Source organism: Aquarana catesbeiana, linkage group LG12, assembly GCF_042186555.1.
Source record: "Aquarana catesbeiana isolate 2022-GZ linkage group LG12, ASM4218655v1, whole genome shotgun sequence".
Classification (NCBI taxonomy): Eukaryota; Metazoa; Chordata; class Amphibia; order Anura; family Ranidae; genus Aquarana; species Aquarana catesbeiana.
In genome coordinates this window covers 154,047,556-154,067,168 of record NC_133335.1, presented here as the reverse complement: position 1 = coordinate 154,067,168, position 19,613 = coordinate 154,047,556, and the positions used below count along the sequence as shown (strand labels likewise).

At 45.1% G+C, this 19,613-nt stretch overlaps 1 protein-coding gene across 1 annotated transcript in view; it reads left to right on the top strand.

Moving 5' to 3' along the window:
* Window positions 1-2,444: 2,444 nt before the first annotated feature.
* RAB5C (RAB5C, member RAS oncogene family) overlaps window positions 2,445-19,613 on the top strand; it is a 71,861-nt gene continuing 54,692 nt past the window's right edge. Inside the window, exon 1 of the mRNA XM_073606109.1 lies at window positions 2,445-2,597. The gene's annotated coding sequence lies outside the window, so the exon portion shown is untranslated. The remainder of the gene's footprint in view (window positions 2,598-19,613) is intronic.

Below are 19,613 nucleotides of genomic sequence, written 5' to 3'. Positions count from 1 at the left end.
TCCACCTGTCTGAAGGCAGCAGCCTATCCCCCTCATTCACCCGTCTGAAGGCAGCAGCCTATCGGCCCTCATCCACCCGTCTGAAGGCAGTAGCCTATCCGCCCTCATCCACCCGTTTGAAGGCAGCAGCCTATCCGCCCTCATCCACCCGTCTGAAGGCAGCAGCCTATCCGCCCTCATCCACCTGTCTGAACAAGGCCTAAAGTCGAATTATACACCCATCTGAAGGCAGCAGCCTATCGGCCCTCATCCACCCATCTGAAGGCAGCAGCCTATCGCCCTCATCCACCTGCCTGAAGGCAGCAGCCTATCCGCCCTCATCCACCCGTCTGAAGGCAGCAGCCTATCGGCCCTCATCCACCCGTCTGAAGGCAGCAGCCTATCCGCCCTCATCCACCCGTCTGAAGGCAGGAGCCTATCGCTCTCATCCACCCATCTGAATGCAGCAGCCTATCGCCCTCATCCACCCGTCTGAAGGCAGCAGCCTATCGCCCTCATTCACCCGTCTGAAGGCAGCAGCCTATCGCCCTCATCCACCTGTCTGAAGGCAGCAGCCTATCGCCCTCATCCACCTGTCTGAAGGCAGCAGCCTATCCGCCCTCATCCACCCGTCTGAAGGCAGCAGCCTATCCGCCCTCATCCACCTGTCTGAACAAGGCCTAAAGTCGAATTATACACCCGTCTGAAGGCAGCAGCCTATCGGCCCTCATCCACCCGTCTGAAGGCAGCAGCCTATCGCCCTCATCCACCTGCCTGAAGGCAGCAGCCTATCCGCCCTCATCCACCCGTCTGAAGGCAGCAGCCTATCGGCCCTCATCCACCCGTCTGAAGGCAGCAACCTATCCGCTCTCATTCACCCGTCTGAAGACAGCAGCCTATCGCCCTCATCCACCCGTCTGAAGGCAGCAGCCTATCGCCCTCATCCACCTGTCTGAAGGCAGCAGCCTATCCCCCTCATTCACCCGTCTGAAGGCAGCAGCCTATCGGCCCTCATCCACCCGTCTGAAGGCAGTAGCCTATCCGCCCTCATCCACCCGTCTGAAGGCAGCAGCCTATCCGCCCTCATCCACCCGTCTGAAGGCAGCAGCCTATCCGCCCTCATCCACCTGTCTGAACAAGGCCTAAAGTCGAATTATACACCCGTCTGAAGGCAGCAGCCTATCGGCCCTCATCCACCCATCTGAAGGCAGCAGCCTATCGCCCTCATCCACCTGCCTGAAGTCAGCAGCCTATCCGCCCTCATTCACCCATCTGAAGGCAGCAGCCTATCACCCTCATCCACCCATCTGAAGGCAGCAGCCTATCGCCCTCATCCACCCATCTGAAGGCAGCAGCCTATCGCCCTCATCCACCTGTCTGAAGGCAGCAGCCTATCCGCCCTCATCCACCTGTCTTTACAAGGCCTAAAGTCGAATTATACACCCGTCTGAAGGCAGCAGCCTATCGGCCCTCATCCACCCGTCTGAAGGCAGCAGCCTATCGCCCTCATCCACCCATCTGAAGGCAGCAGCCTATCCGCCCTCATCCACCCGTCTGAAGGCAACAGCCTATCGCCCTCATCCACCCGTCTGAAGGCAGCAGCCTATCACCCTCATCCACCCATCTGAAGGCAGCAGCCTATCGCCCTCATCCACCCATCTGAAGGCAGCAGCCTATCGCCCTCATCCACCTGTCTGAAGGCAGCAGCCTATCCGCCCTCATCCACCTGTCTTTACAAGGCCTAAAGTCGAATTATACACCCGTCTGAAGGCAGCAGCCTATCGGCCCTCATCCACCCGTCTGAAGGCAGCAGCCTATCGCCCTCATCCACCCATCTGAAGGCAGCAGCCTATCGCCCTCATCCACCTATCTGAAGGCAGCAGCCTATCCGCCCTCATCCACCCGTCTGAAGGCAACAGCCTATCGCCCTCATCCACCCGTCTGAAGGCAGCAGCCTATCGCCCTCATCCACCTGTCTGAACAATGCCTAAAGTCGAATTATACAGCAGATACAGCGGTCCTTGAAGGGACACAATTTTGGCTGCTTAGGCTGTCTGTCCAGATAACAATGGTCACCATTCCAAATAGTGGGTGTAAATCCTTACAATGAAAACACAGACAGGAGTAAAAACCCTCCACAGGTCCTAAGCTTTCCTCACTCATAACTAGGAAAGTGCTTTGGCTGGAGTTTTACTCGACATGGATGAGGTAACAGAAGTAACAGCTGGAACACACCAAACTAGAGGACCCCTCCATGGGCACACAGACCCCTCCACACAACGCATAAGGTGGCACACTGGCTCCCTGAGAACACCAAACGAACCGAAAATCAATAATAGCCCTTCCTTAACCAAGAACTACAATCCCCATCATGCCCTTCGGCCTCATTTCCGCATTCTTCGCTCCTCTTGTATCATTTCCGGCATCCTTTCCAAATTCGACAAAACGATTGGTTGATGCCGCTGTCATCTTGCGGCGTTCGTTAATCAGATAGGACGAAAGTGGGGCGTACCCGGAAGTTAGACAGGAAAGGCGGAAGTAAAGGCCGGAGGAGAAGGAAGAGAAGGAAGAGAAGGAGATCTCCCGGCGGGAGAGAGGAGGCGGATACTGGAAGGCAGGTAAGGATCGGGCATGTGCGGCCTTGTTCCTTTGTAGGTAGGGGAACAGGAGGGACGCCGCTGGTTACACGGAGGGCTGGTGTCACCGGAAATTGCCTTTCCTCCAGAAGTAGGAGGGAGACGAGACGAGACACACACTGTATAGTAGAGGAGGCTTCTTCGGGGCCCAGGCTGTGCTCTGCATGCGCTGTGTATGGACAGGGCTTGTCTTACAATGCAGGACGGCTGTCAGTGTGGGGGCAATGCCTGAACATGTCATGTTTATGGCAATAGGATTGTGATCAGCAAGTCTTGTTTACACTCTGACACTTCCAGCCTCAACAGGTGACACCTTTACTTCCTTGTACAGTGATGCAGCTTCCTGTGTCACCTCTCCTGATCTGACCGGAACAATATTTCATGGATGAGTGTTCTCCCCTGCTCTCTTCTCAGCAGTAATGTGTGAATCACCAGGAAACAGCCTTGTATTTGGTGGTGGGTCTGAAGATCTATTAAAACCCCTTCTGGTCAACCTCTCACTTCCCCCCCCCCTGACTGCATGTCATCCTCTTCTACTAACCTGCCTTCTCCACCAGACAGGAACTCCTCCTATACCCCTCATTACAGAGGCCTTAACTCTGCCAGAGCTGGAAGGAGGAGGAAGGGATCCAAGAAGGTAACTGGTGTGTTATTCCCCCACAGAGCTCCCTTTTAGATCCCCACTGCCAGATATGTGTCCTGTGCTGATTGACATGGCAGTGGGTTTATAAGCATGACTACACTTGGAATTCCTTCATTTTTTTCAGGATACTGCACTAAAGGTGGTTGTAAACCCTCACTTTTCTGTGAAAATATATACCCAGTGAAGTGACTGGCCTCAGGTGGTACACAGAGATGAAACAAGTCCTCCTACATAAGTTGTATCTGTAGTGTTCTCTACATCTGTTCAAAGTGCAGAACTGACAAAGCTTGCACCCTGCGGAGCTTAGTGAAACGAGCTCTGGGAGCTGATTGGAGGGGAGAGACATGCTTCCTTCACAAAGCAACAGAGATGAGGCTGTCAATCAGCTTAAAGCGGGGGTCCAACTATCTATCCTGGTTTTTTTTTTTTTTTTTTGTTCATTCACAAACTTTTCTTCTCAGCATTACATACTCACATATTGTGTGTAATATGTCCACCTGTGTCAGATTTCGTCGGAAAGAATAACTTATATTATTCACTGCAGGCGGTTTCCATCTTCATTGTGGGCATTTGAAGCCCAGAAGCATTTATTTCCTGGATGTGGTGAATACTGTGCTCCCAGCATTCACCGCTCGTTCCCGCGCATGCTCAGTGGCTTCCTAGGAAGCCTGAGACTAGCTCCCAGGAGTCTGGGAGAGGCTAGAAACACGCCTACTCCCACGGGAGGAGAACCAGGAAGTGCAAAGAAGAATAGAAAAATAAAAAGGTAATTATGGCGATTTAAATTTTTTTAAACGGCATGTCAGCATCTAGGCAAGGAAGAGAATACATACAGATATTGTTCAAAATTTGGGTGGAACCCCGCTTTAAGTTCTCTCCACTGTCACCATTTTTCTCTGTGTCAGGAAAACTTGTCAAAAGGGACTTGTGCTAATAGCAAAGGAATAAAGCAGCAGACAAATATCACTTGGTGCTCTGGATAAACACTAGTACATGCTATAGATCAGTGGTTCTCAACCCCACTAGTGCCGTGACCCCTTGATAAAATTTCCCAAGTTGTAGGGACCTCTAATAGTAAAATTATTTTCGTAGTGTGGGTTGTCAGCACCCAGGGCAAGACAAGTAATTTGCACCCTTAACCCACAGATATTTAGCACTCCCTGAGTCCCTTCCACTTGGGATGTACCACTCTTTCTCTCTGTTCTCCTTTCTTTCCCTTTTTATCTCTCTCTCCCTTTTTATCTCCCCACCAGTGGCAATGCTGGTGGGGAGTTCTGATCAGCCAACTTAGGTGCTCTTGATCAAGGTCATCTGCTGATCTGAGAACTGTAGTGGAGACCCGTGAACTGAATGGGCGGCTGTGAAGAGGCTGAGTGGGCGGCCACAGGCTCCAGGGATCAGCCCTTTTGGGAGAGCAGTATGGGCTTCAGGAACAGCCCAGGATTTTGTGACCCCTGGTTAACTGTCATTTGACCCCCAAGGGGGTCCCGACTCCCAGGTTGAGAACCACTGCTATAGAGGGATATGCTTTGTTCATATTTCATGTCTGAAGTTTACAACCACTTGAATGCATTACAAGTGAGTGTTGTCACCCTGAAGATGTAGGGCTGGCAGGATCACTAGATATTTGAATAAATTGCTCACTTAACGTAAAAGAAGTTCAGGAATGGGGGGGGTAACAAATACTCATCTAGGTGGATGCTACTAATGTCCCCTACTACCTCTGACTGACAACTGAGCAATCAAACACAGATGATTTCTGAGTTCCCAGCCTTCAGTGAGCAGAGAACTGGTGACTGTCGGTCACTGGCTCTCTGCTCTGCCTCTCCAGCACTCAGTGGAGCGGCTGGCTCAATCTCCCAGTGGATCGCTAAGCAAGCTGCCGGTCAGGCATCTGGGTGAATCCTGACTGTAAAGTTGAGATTGATCCAGTCTGGACCAGCTGAGTGATGACAGCGGAGTTTAGCTTGCTGTCATTTGATAATGGGTCACAGGAGTGCAGAACAACGTGATCCATAGGAGATGGATGCAAGGCAATGGCATAATGTGCTAGTATGCATCACATACAGTACTAGCACATTATGAAATACTCACCTTGGAACTAAGCACTCCAGCGCTGAGAGGGCTGACCTGTACCCACTGTCTTCCGGGTTCACAAGCTCTGGCTATGCATTTGGCCGGAGCCGCGATGTCACTCCTGCCCATGTGCGGGGGAGTCGCCGTTTTGGGCATGGGCTCTGAAGATCCACCACTGTAAGCTGGCCCTTCAGAGCACATGTGCCGAACGCACTGAATATCTTCTAAACAGTGCACGTTTATATGAGATTCACAGTACCTACAAGCCTTATTATAGGCTTACCTGTAAATACAAGTTGTAGTACAGGGTGTACAACCACTTTTTAATAGGGTTTTTTTTTTTTTTTTTTTTTTTTTCTTTTTTTTTTTGGCCCTGAAGTTACACTTTAACCACTTGCTTACTGGGCACTTAAACCCCCCTCCTATCCAGACCAATTTTCAGCTTTCAGAGCTGACACACTTTGACAATTGCACGGTCATACAACACTGTACTCAAATGAAATTATTATCATTTTCTCCCCACAAATAGAGCTTTCTTTTGGTGGTATTTGATCACCTCTGGTTTTTACTTTTTGCTAAAAACGTAAAAAGACTGAATTTAAAATTTTATTTTTTTATATTTTGTTATAAAAAATTTAAAACAGGTAATTTTTCTCCTTCATTGATGTATGCTGATAAGGCGGCACTGATGGGCACCGATAGGTGGTAGTGATGGGCACTGATCAGTTACACTGATAGGCAGCACTGCTAGGTTGCACTGATTGGCACTACTGGTGGACATTGATAGGTGGCACTGTGGGCACTGTAGGTGGCAATGGCAGGTAGCACAGATGAGGCAGATGTGCCTCTTCCACTTCAGGACCGATGTCCCTTGTAGCTGAGCCGGTGATCGGCTTTTTTTTTTTTTTTTTTTTTTTTTCTACTCACGCTACCAGCATGAGTAGAAAAAAAAAACGATTACCGATCTTTTGTTTACATCATGTGATCAGCTGTCATTGGCTGACAGCTGATCACATGGTAAGGGGCCGGGACTGGCCCCTTACTCGGATCGGTGATCACCCCAGTCTCAGTGACTCGGTGATCACAGCGCGCCCTGCAGGGCAGGTGCACAGGGGAAGCCGTCATTTGAGGGCCTCCCGGAAATTCAGGTCCGCACTGTGGCCGTCATTTGGCCATAGTGCGGATGTCTAGTGGTTAGACACCCTGTCACCAGACCATTCACTTCAACAAAACCTGACCAAAAGATTATATGCATACAATGTATTTTATGCATGTCATTTACCTGTAAAAGTCTCTCTTGTGAAGAAATTTTAAAAGCTGTGGGGGTGCTGCCATCATGAATATCATGTCAGCAGACCCCATGACATTCTATAGCTTATTCCCCCTCCTCCCCTCGCAGCTACATAAAAGATCATGCAGAAAGGGCCAGAGGAGCTGGAGCAGCGCAGACCGCAAGTAGACACTCTCAAAAGTGGACAGGGCTATGACCTGCTAGGGGAATTTACAGTTCTTGGCGTGTTTCCAAGTTACACTGCGAGTGAAAAGGGAAAAAATGTATTTACAGCACAAAATGCTTTAATTAGGCATTTAAAATACTTAATTTTTCTGTGATTTTACCTGTAATGTAAGTTGGTGACAGGGTCTCTTCAAAATGTGTTCAAAAATGTCATTCATTGAGCCATTATGTGTCGGTGGGTGGTGTGAATTTGCTCACAATTATGCATGCTAGAACATTCATTGATGGAGGGGGCAGTGGGAGAATATGTGACATCTGGTCTGACTTGACCTCATTTCCTTTAGATCTATAGTTTCCCGTTTTCCGATTTCTCAGCAATAGGGATGGGCTCAGACGTGTTGGGACACAAGTTCAAATCCGTGTGAGCTGTACCGCCGGGAAGCTGTCCAAGCTAACAGCCAATCACAGGCATTAGAAACATTCCCCCGTCCCTTCTGCCACATGTATGCAAGGGGCATGTATATGTGTAGCTGTGGGGAGGGAATTTGCTATGATTGGCTGTTGGCTTTGAGAGCTTTTGGACTCTGAGCTCATCACTGATATAGTGCGAGTAATTTGAGTGGTCTACCTCAACAGTCCAGTTGGCAGGCTGTCACATTTTGATGAATCCAATGAGAATTGTTCAGACAGATTGTAAGAAGGCCAGCTTCAGAGATGCACTTGGAAGAAGTTCATAGTGAGGCAGGAGAAGCTCCAGGGTAAGAATACAAGTGTGTAAACCCGTATACAATTTTTCTTCTCACTAAAGCATTCATATGTAAGAAACAAAATACTTTAACTGGCAATCAGAATGTTTAACAGTACAAGAGTGTGTACCCCAATGCACCTTAGCCAATAGTATAAAACATAACCTTTTATTAGGATTGCCTAAAGTGTGTTGGGGTACGCACCCTTGTTCTGGTAAACATAGAGTATTCCTGCACAAACCAAGATTTGGCCCTTCTCCACTTGACCTTCTCCTAGCAAACTCCACAGTCTGTTATGCCATTATTCTGACACTCAGGGAATATAATAAACCACATTATGTAGACTTCAGCCAGAAATGTGTGTACAGTTTGGGCGGCAGCTGACAAATACATTTTCAAGCCCGCATCTGCTCAACACACGATAAGAACACTGTGATGGGCTGAAGCTCTAATGCTGGAAGAACATTAATATTAATACTTTGGGAGACCTAATTCACGTTTGACAATCTACCAATGCACCATACGTTTCTGGACGCTTTTCAATTTTGATGCGTACAGTGTGTGAGGTGTTTTTTTTTTTTTTTTTTATATTTTCTTTAATACCTGGTCTGATATTATTGATCTTAAAACGTATGGTATAAAAAAACTTGCCTAGGTGGATGCTGCATCTGTCCCCTGCCACCTTTTGCACTGATAACTGGATGATCATACACAATTGAGTTCTCCCCTCCACTCTGTGCTATGATTGTCAATCACCAGCTCTCTCCTCTGCCTGGGATCTTTCCCCAGCTTGGACTGGGTGAGTAGTGATGTCAGCCAACAGAGGGATATAGCCTAGTTTTGGCTGAAAACAGATCACAGGAGTGCAGAACAAACTGCACACTTGTGATCCATTGGAGAAGTATGGCCAAAATGGCTTTGGCCATTCTTTCTTCTTCTTTCTTCTTCTTTCTTCTTCTTTCTTCTTCTTTCTTCTTCTTTCTTCTTCTTTCTTCTTCTTTCTTCTTCTTTCTTCTTCTTTCTTCTTCTTTCTTCTTCTTTCTTCTTCTTTCTTCTTCTTTCTTCTTCTTTCTTCTTCTTTCTTCTTCTTTCTTCTTTCTTCCTCCCTCTTTCTCCTTATACATTTTATTCATTTGGTGATCTCCCTTGAGTACTTCTGTTACATAGTAGGTGAGGTTGAAAAAAGACACAAGTCCAACCTAGGCGTGTGATTTTATGTCAGTAATACATTGTATATCCCTGTATGTTGCGGTCGTTCAGGTGCTTATCTAATAGTTTTTTGAAACTGCTGAGACCACTGCCTGTGGAAGGGAATTCCACATCCCTTCCGCTTAGACCCATTTCGCACTGAGATGTTTTTCAGGTGCTACAGCGCAAAAAGCCTATCCCTATTGTGGTGTCACCAGTATGGTATGTGTAAATTTAAATCATATAAGTTCAGTGCTCGCAACCTTTTCTTCATAACTAATATCCTCCAGACCCTTTATTAGCTTTGTTGCCCTTCTTTGTACTCCATTTCCAGCACATCCCTCCTGAGGACTGGTGCCCAGAACTGGACAGCATACTCCAGGTGCAGCCGGACCAGAGTCTTGTAGAGTGGGAGAATTATCTTTTTATCTCTGGAGTTAATCCCTTTTTTTTAATGCATGCCAATATTCTGTTTGCTTTGTTAGCAGCAGCTTGGCATTGCATGCAATTGCTGAGCCTATCATCTACTAGGACCCCCAGGTCCCTTTCCATCCTAGATTCCCCCAGAGGTTCACCCCCTAGTGTATAGATTGCATTCATATTTTTGCCACCCAAATGCATTATTTTACATTTTTCTACATTAAACCTCATTTGACATGTAGTTGCCCAACCCATTAATTTGTTCAGACCTTCTTGCAAGGTTTCCACATCCTGCAGAGAAGTTATTGCCCTGCTTAGCTTAGTATCGTCTGCAAATACAGAGATTGAACTGTTTACCCCATCCTCCAGGTCGTTTATGAACAAATTAAACAGGATTGGTCTCAGCACAGAACCCTGTGGGACCCCACTACCCACCCCTGACCATTCCGAGTACTCCCCATTTATCACCACCCTCTGAACTCACCCTTGTAGCCAGTTTTCAAATGCTTTTGCAAAATCCAGATACTATACTGGCCTTCCTTTTTATCTAGATGGCAACTCACCTCCTCATAGGTTAATAGATTGGTTTGGCAAGAACGATTCTTCATGAATCCATGCCGATTACTGCTAATGATACCGTTCTCATTACTAAAATCTTGTATATAGTCCCTTATCATCCCCTCCAAGAGCTTTCATACTTTTGATGTTAGGCTAACTGGTCTGTAATTCCCAGGGATGTATTTTGGGCCCTTTTTTAAATATTGGTGCTACATTGGCTTTTCTCCAATCAGCTGGTACCATTCCAGTCAGTAGACTGTCAGTAAAAATGAGGAACAATGGTCTGGCGATTAGTTAACTGAGTTCCCTAAGTACCTTCGGGTGCAAGCCATGCGGTCCCGGTGATTTATTGATGGTAGGTTTCCTGATGCCGCGTACACACGTGCAGACTTTCCAGCAGACTTGGTCCGGCGGACAATTCGATCATGTGTGGCTCCAGTGGACTTTTTTCCTAAAAGTCCGACAGACCTAGAAATAAAACATGTTGGGCATTATGAACCTCAGATCTATTATAACAAGTCACCGGTCTGGGATAAACGTATAGTGCAGTGGTTCTAAACTCCTATCCTCAGGACCCACTAACAGGCCAGATTTTAACTATTACCTTGGGGAGCTGCAGACTAGAATACTGCAATCAATGAGCAGAAAATTTTAATCACCTGTGATGTATTTGAGTTATCTTACAAACCTGGCCTGTTAGTGGGTCCTGAGGACACGGGTTGAGAACCACTGGTATAGTGGGATTTTGTGAAGGCTTAATATAATATTTTTTTTTTTTTTTTTTTTTTTTTTTTATGGTCTTAGTCCAATGGTGTATAAAAGAAATACATGCTAAATAGTCACTAAGCCATGCAGTGGCCTCGGAGAGTAGAATTGAGCCCTTGACTAGGAGTATCCTGTTATGAGACTTGCACTGTATGGCACCACCAAGGGGGTTTTGGCTATTAAGGGCTGTAGTAAAAAGACCAAAAAACCTTGCTTTTTCACCACCATAGGGATTACTGGATCACTACAGGCAGTAATGGGGAAGGCAGTAAAAACCTACATCACAAAAACTAGGTACGTGCCTAGGCCCTGGTCACAAAAACTAGGTACGTGCCTGAGACTTTCCCATGTACTTCCATGCAGTCAGGGTAGCATCAGACAGTGACTATGAAACCTACTTAGCAATTTACAGCTCTGCTATACCATTGAACTGAATATGAGCAATATTCAAGGACAATCGGATACAATGATCACTCGCACCCTACATAATAAGCTTCATACAAGAGATACCTATGGACCTCTAGATAATAGGCCCTTGTATTTTTATATAGATTTCTGTCCCAATGCCATACATACCTAAAATGCATATGCCCATACCTATGACCTTTCACCCCCCTCAGAATGCTGAAGCTGCTGCCTGTTCACTTCCTGGATTTACACACATGCTCCTCTAGCTCTCATTGGCCCTCTTATGACTCATCCCCCTCCCTTCCTGGCAAACTCTCAAGAGATGGAGCTGTGCATGATGTCATAAGCCTAGGCTAATGACCAGACAAGAAACAGGAAGTGGGCTGTATAAGGAATTTACTGGAAGAAAAAATGTTTTACTATCAAAAGTTAAAACAACAAGGGCAGAAGATTTAATAGATGGAAAGTTGAAAAAAAAATGACTGAAGGTCCACGTTAGGTTACTTTACAAGTTCTATGCTTGAAAAAAGAGATTTTTTTTTACTTCTGTTCACCTCCTATGGTAGATGACTGGAACCATGTTCTCTAACCTTTTACCAGATTCAGGCACGGGGGGGAGCATCTGGTAATGTGTGTTGAATGTAAGGGATTTGATCCGCTGCTGAATGAAGGCTCAGCAGCAAAATCCATGGTATATATGCAATGACAAATGCTGTCAAGTCATGTACATAAAATTAAAATACCCTGTAGAATACACAAGACCAGTATTGAGGTGAATTCATACTAGAAACAACAAAGATGACTAATGTAATGTAGAGCTGCACAATTAATCATTAAAAAATCGTGATCTCGATTCACCTCTGACTCTCTCCTGCTGAGTTTGCCAATTCTTTCATATAAACAAGTGCAGAGATTATCTACTCAGCTGTCAAAAGAAAGCATCCGGGCAGTCTGCCAAGTTTATAACTTGAAACATTGTAACTAAGCTTCCTTCTTAGATCGAAGGGATAGAACTTCTGTGTAAATAAATAACCCAGGCAGTCTGCCAAGTTTTCAACAACCTGTAAATGCAGGAAGTTTAACCACAAAGTCTAATATATATATATATATATATTAGCAGAGACCCTAGGGAACAAAATGGCAATTGCTGCAATATTTTATGTCACACTGTATTTGTCCAGCGGTCTTTCAAATGCAATTTTTTTGGGGGAAAAACTACACTTCAATGAATATATAAAAAAAAATGAAACCGTAAAGTTAGCCCAATTTTTTTTGTTTTTTTTGTTAATGTGAAAGATGATGTTACGCCGCGAGAATCGTGAGAGAATCGTGATCTATCTTCTAAGCAAAAAAATCGTGATTCTCATTTTAGCCAGAATCATGCAGCTCTAATGTAATAACAAATATCAAATATATAATGTAATAGGTGGTGGAATATGTATGTACTGAGCCATTGCATAAAAAATACTCTGGTAAGGCGACCAGAGTTTATATCTCAACCATTTAGATCCCTGTTGTCTAAGTACATTAATGCATATAGCAGATTGCACATGACAATGTAAAGGTCAGGTAAAAGCCTCCCAAATGCATAAGGCCACATATACCAATGAGAACTATACTTCAGGCAGACCATTTGACCTAATACATATGCAGAGTCGAGAAACTGAATCACATATGAGGTATGATCCACAATGGTACCAAAAGAATATAAACCAAATAACGCAAGCATAAGGCTCCAATGTTGCGTATTTAAATACATAGAGACATAACATAACATACAGCTGAAGCATGAGGTCATATTTATAGTGTATTCATCTAATACTCAACAAACAGCAATACATTTGCGCCTGATTGCTATGTCACAAAGCCAATAATTTGAATAATCACATGTCATAGATATAGCCTAGTCTCTGGGTGATGATGTTGTCCCTTAAGGCTGGCTGGACTTTTTGCTGCTGTTGCCATGGTGGGTCTGAGCATGACTGTTTTCCATCTAGTTTGACTTGGAGGAGTCCTTCATACAAATAAAAACTGATCGATCCAGAAGTAGTCAAATCAAGTCCAGACTTAATCCCATGCTATCGGCAATCTGTATATTAACACATTTAGAAATGCCCCCTCCCTTTGAGTGCCAGCAGTTGACACTTTGAGTGACTAGTGCCTTCCAATCCCTGCTGTCACTGGCAATCAGTCAGAGCAGTTCCCATTCATGTGATCACCCTGTCAACTGTAATTTTAAAAAATGTAATTAAAATCAGGGTTTTTATAACGTTATTTTAACGTCCAGTGTGCATGGAGCCTCAGTTTATCACAAGCAATGGGCATAATACAATGCCCATAACTCCTGGACTTTTTTGAACTTCTTTCATAAAAAGGTCCACATCATAGCTGTGGTTCATTCCCGCAGGTACCCTTGTCTGTAGGTGGAAAATCCACCAGACTTCACGTGAAAGAAGTGCACGGTGGATGTAACTGCCTTCTCCTTGGAATTTTAATAACATTTAAAACATTACAGATAAATATTTACCAATACTTTCCATGGATGGAGATTTGGCACTAATACTTAGGTTGGGCTGTAGGTTTTCAAGCCACCGTGCCAAAACGCTAGAAGGCCTTTTGTCCCCAAGTTTGTTTTGAGTCACAGCAATGCAGAAAAACTTGGCGTCTGTAGTAGACACTCTAGACAACACAAGACAGTAGTTTCATGTGCCGCAGGACGAGAATTCACAATTGCACTAGCAATGTTGTATATGTTGTAGAATGCCATAAATGTAACAAACAATATGTGGATTGCACCATGAGACAGCTGAGAACTCCAATTGGCGAACATTTTCATGGTGCATCTAAGAGCCCTTTCACACTGAGCTGCCCTGGGCGTCGGTGGTAAAACGCCACCATTTTTAGCGGCGCTTTACCGTCGTTTTTGCGGCGCTATTTGCCTGCTAGCGGGGTGCTTTTAACCCCCCGCTAGCGGCCGAAGAAGGGTTAAAAACGCCCGCAAAGCGCTGCTATGGCTATATTAAGCGAAATCAGGCGTACGATATTCCGATCGTGTGTGCGGGCCATTAGACTCTCTTTTGCTTCTCACTTGTCGTGTTCACATCTGTTGACAATTTGTAACCAATCACTTGATTTCAATTGAGCACATTTGCTGTTTGTAGAGGAGTAGTAGTCATGTGATTGTGTTTTTTTTAAACAAACAAAAAAAAAAAAAAAAAAAGTTCATGCTTTTCAACAAACATGTATGCTGTGAACAAGGCTTATTTGCCTAAACTAGTCTGCTGCTGTCTCTACTCACTGTGAAGGCTTTACAATAAGTCCTCATGCACACGGACGTTTTTGCAGCTGCTTTTTTGAGCTTTTTTTTTTTTAGCTTAAAAAGGCCTGTCTATGTTAGTCTATGGCTTCATGCCCACCTAGGCATTTTTAAGCTGTAAAAAAAACCCAGGACCAGTGCGTTCTGAGAGACGTTTTTCAGCTGTAAAAACGCTCTAACGCTGAAAAACGCTCAAAAACATAATTCAACGTTTTTTAGCGTTTTTGATCCATTGAAAAAAAAAAAAAAAATTTGAAAAAAAAAAAAAACCGCGGAAAAACGCTCAAACGCTAACGCGGAAAACCGCTCAAACGCTGAAAAAAGCTGAAAAAAGTTTAAAAAAATCACTGCAAAGATGCTGGCGTTTTCATAACGTTTTTTTAACAGCCTGTGTGCATGAGGGCTTAATCCGCTTGATGTTCTGGAGTTGCCGGCTGCCTCTTTCTCTTGATGACCATTTGTTTGTCTATCGGTGTGTGGGAGGACACCTCGGCTTGGACACCCTGACTGCAAACTTCCAAAGTAAGACTTTTTGTTTCCCACTGTTCTGAGCCATACAACCTTTGATCGAATCAATCTTGCTGCCTATTATCTAGAAAGAAAAAATTGCTGGTTAATCCAGACATTACTGTGAGTACATTTTCTTTAACTGGCGTATTGTGAAATCCCACTTGTATTTAAATTTTGCTTTTAATATTTGTAGGCTGATTACTTATCTGGAAGCCCCAGGTTTGGACTGTTTTTTTTTTTTGGCAGTGGATTCAGTATATTATGCTTAATCTTACAATGTAGGAAAGTTGTTGAAGCTCTCCAGGCAAGCTAAGTGCACAGTTAGGCCTTGCTTGCATTCGCATACCTAAGCGTACCCCCATGCGAGTGCTGTTGTGCATGGGTTGCATAGGTGATCCTGTGTGTTTGCTTGCCTGGGGTGCACAGGTGTTCTGTATATTCCTGTGCAGGTAGTCCCATTCATGTCAATTGGGACACAGCGGCTGCTCTCAATTTGATGTCTGTAGGTGTGTGGATGCATGTCCCTAAACATACACTGTCTGTGCTTGCAGACACGCATCCGCACAGATATCCGATTGGAAGCGGTGGCCATGTACATGCAGCTGCTGCGTTCCAATTGGTAGGAATGAGACTGCTTTCACTAACGCCATCCCCTGCGATCAAAGTCAGCCCTCTCATGGGTGTACGCTTAAGTATGCCATTGTGTACAAGGCCTGACATTATATGTTGCTAACCAACACAATAAGATCTTTACATTTAACATAAAACATTGCACCATGCAAAATCTGTCTAGCCTTAAAACAAAAAAAGTGCGCTTGCGAAACAGAAAAAGTACAAAAAACCCAAATTGTAAATGGGTGAGGAATTAAAACACTTTAGCGTTAAACCTGAAAAATGCCCTTAATGCTGATTTGAAATGTTTCTTTAAATAGTTTGTTTGGGACAAGGTGGCCCAAAGACCTATTTGCTGGGCGCCACTGTATTAACTGTAGCCTCAGCTACATATATTATACAGTGCAGTGTGATACGGGCTTCCTGTGTCACTCCTCGAAAAACATAAAGCTGGGCTGAACTCTTTCAGGGCGCTTTGCAGGCGCTATTTTTAGCGCTGTAGCACCTGCAAAGTGCCCCAGTGTGAAAGGAGTCTTATTGAAATAGTTTTTTGTGAGCTTTTCAGGCGCTTTTTTTTTTTTTTTTTTTTTTTTTTAGTGCGAAAGCACCTGAAAAGCGCCTCAGTGTGAAAGGGGTCTAAGGCTACTTTCACACGCGGGCGTCGGCGGTAAAGTGGTGCTATTTTTAGCGCCGCTTTACCGCCGTTTAGCGGTGCTATTCGGCCGCTAGCGGGGAGGTTTTAACTCCTGCTAGTGGCCGAAAAAGGGTTAAAACCGCCGCTGCCCCATTGTTTTCAATGGGCAGGGGAGCTTTAGGAGCGGTGTATACACCACTCCTACAGCGCTACAAAGATGCGGCTTGCAGGACTTTTTTTACCTCCCTGCAAGTTCACCGCTCCAGTGTGAAAGCCCTCGGGCTTTCACACTGGAGTGAGAGGAGAGGCTCTTTGCAGGCGCTATTTTTAGTGTGAAAGTAGCTTTACACTCTGGCTGCGATACTTTTCTTCTCTCTGGCATTGTCCCCTGCAGAGTCTCTGTTCTTCGTTATACTGGCCTGGGCACACATATGATTACCCCTAGACAGTATAGCACTCATGTAAAGAACAATCACTGCTGCCACTGGAGGATAAAAAGAAAAGACCTGTGACGACATAAGACTGCAGGGGGAAAAGCAGAATGCCAGGTGAAAAGTTTTTGTGACTTCACACCTTGTACTCTGTCCTTTCACAGAGAGCCTTCTATTCTGTAAACCATTCACAAAGGAAGAGTGAGGTGAATAAATGACACTATTACTTCCCTGTATGAAATACACAGTGTGGGCCAGATGTACAGCAATAGCTGTACTTTCCAGCATGAATGAAAGTGATTTTTACACTACACAGCAGTCCAGACATGGAATAAACCTCATTGGGGTGACTTCTTCACTGTTCACATTTGCACTGAGTTACACTTTTTAAACAGTTTCAAAAACAATACCTGGAGTTGGGTTTGAATGTCCAACTCCACAATGTGTGTGACTGTGATCCTCTCACTTTTACAACGCATTGCTTTTGTTTCGTTGCCCAGAGTGGCGTAGCATTCTATAACTTTTTTTCCACTTGCTGTTTCCTTGTATCTTTTACAGCACTAGTTTAGCAGGTTACCTTTGTATAGATATATACTGGGTTTAGCAGCTTGTTGGAATTCAGTGCTGAAAAGCTTCCCTGTGAGACTTCTGATTTTTACATTTTAGTTCATACATCTTTTGAGGGTTATATAGAATACATTGAACAGATATCATCACAATTCCCTGTAACCACTTGTAGTGATGGTTTTTAAGGTCTCGCACCAATGTAAGGGTGCAGGCTGTGCTTGATCCAGAAATGGTGAAGCAGGAGGGGATGAGAGACACCGCTATGTGAAGGGCCTCATCCATGAGCTCCTCCTGAGTCCCGGTTCTGATGCATTTCGCCCCGCTATGGGCTGACACCATTCTCCTTTCTCTTTAATTGTTGAGCTTGCAGTGTCTCTCATCACCTCATACACTGACCCGTCTTTTCCAAAATTCTCTCAGGACAGCAATGGGTTTTGTTTCTTTTTTCTTTTTGGGTTTTTTTTTGCCCATAATTTTATGACTTCTAGTCTGTCCTTTTTTATGTCTTGTCATGCTAAAGCCATAGAAAAAAACCTAAGGGTTGTTTTCTCCTTCCTTCAGTTTTTTGCTAGTGTCCTAGGTCAGAGAACTACTACTAATACTCCTCCATATTCCCATCGCACGCATTCCTGGATGAAGCTTCAAAAAGATTTGGGTGCTGCAGCAATGGCCAGCTGGAGACTGATTCAAATGTCACAATGCAGATATTTTCCAGCACACCATGAATCAACAAAATGGCATCCAAATGCATAACCATATCATGATGCAATCCAGCAATTTTTGTCTTCTCTGTACAAATATGCTCTATATTTCTGCTGATGTGTATTTGCTTTTTGGCAGGACCTATGACGTCATACCTGTCATGGGGTGGGTGGGTCTTCTCTCTCTGTTGTGGCTGGTTGATGGGGGGGGGGGGGGGGGGGTTAAATAGTGTACACTGTTACTGCACACTTATCACATGCCTGACGAAGGGGCCCTGCGTGGCTCCGAAACATCACACTACTTTGTGATTTGATAATGCAATAAAAATTCAGTTTGCACACTGTTTTGTTGATCCATGGTGTGCTGGAAAATATCTGCATTAGGTCAGAGAATGGTATCTTTTTAGACCTTTTTCACACTGAGGGTGGTTTGCAGGCGCTATAGCATTAAAAATAGCGCCTGCAATCCGCCCTCAAACAGCTGCTCCATTGTTTCCAGTGTGAAAGCCAGCGGGCTTTTACACTGGAGCGGTGCGCTGGGAAGACGTCAGAAAAAGTCCTGCCAGCAGCTTCTTTGGAGCAGTGTGTTTACCGCTGCTCCCCTTTGAAATCAATGCGGCGGCGCTGTGATATCACCGGCAAAACGCCGCTATTGCGGCGCATTGCGGGCGGTTTTAACCCTTGGCCGCTAGCAGGGGGTAAAAGCGCCCCGCTAGTGGCTGATATGCACCGCAAGTCCGACGGTAAAACCCCGCTAAAAATAGCGGCGTTTTACCGCCGCCGCTATGGGCGGCTCGGTGTGAAAGGGGTCTTGCAGAGAAGCAAATTCAATAAAAAAAAAAAAAATAAAGATTCTCCAGTTGCTTTTGAGCTGGAAGAGCTTACTTTGTAGCTCTCTGGATCAGACAATCTGCAGTATAGCCCGGAGACTGCATTAATGAATTGGCAGGGCCAGCCTATAATGTGACATGTGGGTGCTGGGCTCTGCTGTGGTGCTCTCCAAACACCTTCTATACCGAGTGAGTAAGGCCTTTCTATATCAAGTGAGTAAGGCCGGCCATACATGGTTCGAGTCTCGGCCGGTTCATTAGGAACCGGCTGAGATTCCAACCGTTAATGGACAAGCTGAATGTACCAAGTTGATCGATCAACTTTTGGTAAGTCAGCCTGCGGGATTCCATAGCTGCTAACGATAATCACTGTCTTCTCCTGGGGGGTAAGGCTTCCCCCACCGGGAGAAGACAATTGCTGAATCTCCTGTCAGCACTGCCTGTGTTGATAGGGGAATCGTGCACATTTCTTTCCTGTAATCTATGGTTGCAGAAAATAAATATGCACTGTGTATGGCCTTGTATAATTTACAGGTACAGGACTGCGATACACCCATCCTGCTTTCAGCACCTGTTATTAAGCTGGCTCAGAATTGCAAGGTTAGGGGTCCTGTGGGCCTTTCAGACTTATTATCTGCTAACAGCTCTGGGGCAGCTTGCATTGTACCTCCTTAAGGATCTGACACAGCCCGGATCACTGTCTCCTTCTTGAGTCTGCTCACATGGTTCTAGTCCATTTGCTGTTCCTGTAGCTCTTAAACTGACAGCCTGTATAGAGCTGTAGGAATAGTCTGCAGGAGCCTGACATTGCACCCATGAGCCACTGATGTTGGTGCGTATTAGAGGAGACTCCCAAATTCTACAAATCTGTAAAAAATGTTCTGATACTTTGAGTTGGCATACCTAAAGTGGTATTTTAAGGGTTCAGCTGTTTTTGAAAAATATAACAAACGTCATACTTGCCTGCTCTAGGTAGTGGTAGCTTCTCAGGTTTCCTGCTGGTGTTCCTGGCTCCCCCCCCCCCCCCAATCAGTGCCCCCAATAGCTGCATCAAGGAAGGTTTTTTTTTTTTTTTTTTTACCTTAATGCATTGGGGTGAAAAACCAGGGTTGCTCCACTTTCGTGGGGGGGTTGGAA